The sequence below is a fragment of the Chiloscyllium plagiosum genome, chromosome 16 (genome assembly GCF_004010195.1).
Source record: "Chiloscyllium plagiosum isolate BGI_BamShark_2017 chromosome 16, ASM401019v2, whole genome shotgun sequence".
Lineage (NCBI taxonomy): Eukaryota > Metazoa > Chordata > Chondrichthyes > Orectolobiformes > Hemiscylliidae > Chiloscyllium > Chiloscyllium plagiosum.
Genome location: NC_057725.1, coordinates 72,955,340 through 72,956,565, shown reverse-complemented (window position 1 = coordinate 72,956,565; position 1,226 = coordinate 72,955,340). Strand labels below are relative to the sequence as shown.

The window sequence follows — 1,226 nt, the reverse complement described above, 5'->3', positions numbered from 1 at the left end:
AGGTTTAGAAAATCACGAGGGGCATGGATAGGGTAAACAGAAAAGGTATTTTCCCTGTGGTGGGTTGTCCAGAACGAGAGGGCATCGGTTCAGGGTGAGAGAGGAAAAAGTTAAAAGGAACCTAAGGGGCAATGTTTTCATGCAGAAGATGGTGTCTGTGTGGAATGAGCTGCCAGAGGAAGTGGTGGAGGCTGGTACAATTACAACATTCTAAAGACATCTGGTTGAGTATATGAAGGGTTTCGAGGGATACGGGCCAAGTGCTGGCAAATACGACTACAAAAGTGGTTCGAAAATCTGGTCAGCATGGACGAGTTGTACTGCACATCTCTGTGACTCGATGTGCTTTAAAAACATCAGATCTTTTCCTGCTTCACAGAGTTCTCAAAATCTCTCGTTCAATAAATCCGAGTCATCATCGTCATCATCAAAATCCAAACTGTTGATTACTTCAATAGTTTCATCGTCTCCATTTTGTTTTCTGAAATGCCATTTGATATTCGGTGGACCTGGTGGGCAACTTTGTTTTACTTCTGATGTTCGGAGTTGGGAGTTGGTGGGAAGGGGCGGCGTGCACCAGGAATGAAGTGATAACATTGAGAGTAAGTGCTGAACATGCAGAAAGTGACAGGTGAATAGGAACCGAAAACAAATTGATTTTGCACGAATGCGAGTCTGACTTGACCAAAAGGATGTCAGTACGCTTTCTTACACACAGACACGGTAGTCGAGAAATAAAGCTAACACACAAAAAAGTGAACTAATAAAGCTGTTGGTTGGTTGAGCAAGCTCCTAATCCAACTTCTTCCTGCAAAATTCAGAATAATATTTAGTCCCTAATTCATGGATGGATCAGATATTAAAGCTGACAAGAACAGACATGATCTCAGCTAAAACATCGAGAAGTGATACTGGTGTTATCATCATGATTCGAGTGGTGCTGGAAAAGCACAGCAGGTCAGACAGCATCCAAGGAGCAGGAAAATCGACTTTTTGGGCAAAAGCCCTTTATCAGGGATTACACTGGGAGCCCCGTGGGTGAGGAGATAAATGGGATGGGGTGGGGGTAGGTTGAAGGTAGCTAAACTGCAATAAATGTGTCGAAGTGGGGGAAAAGGTGATAAGTCGGAGAGAAGTGTGGAGCAGATAGGCGGGAAGGAAGATTGACAGGTGGTACAGGTCATGAAGATGGTGCTGAGCTGGGAGGTTGGAACTGGGATAAAGTG

At 44.3% G+C, this 1,226-nt stretch overlaps 1 pseudogene; it reads right to left on the bottom strand.

Moving 5' to 3' along the window:
• Window positions 1-730: 730 nt before the first annotated feature.
• Window positions 731-910, bottom strand: LOC122558137 (annotated as a pseudogene).
• Between the last annotated feature and the right edge of the window lie 316 nt (window positions 911-1,226).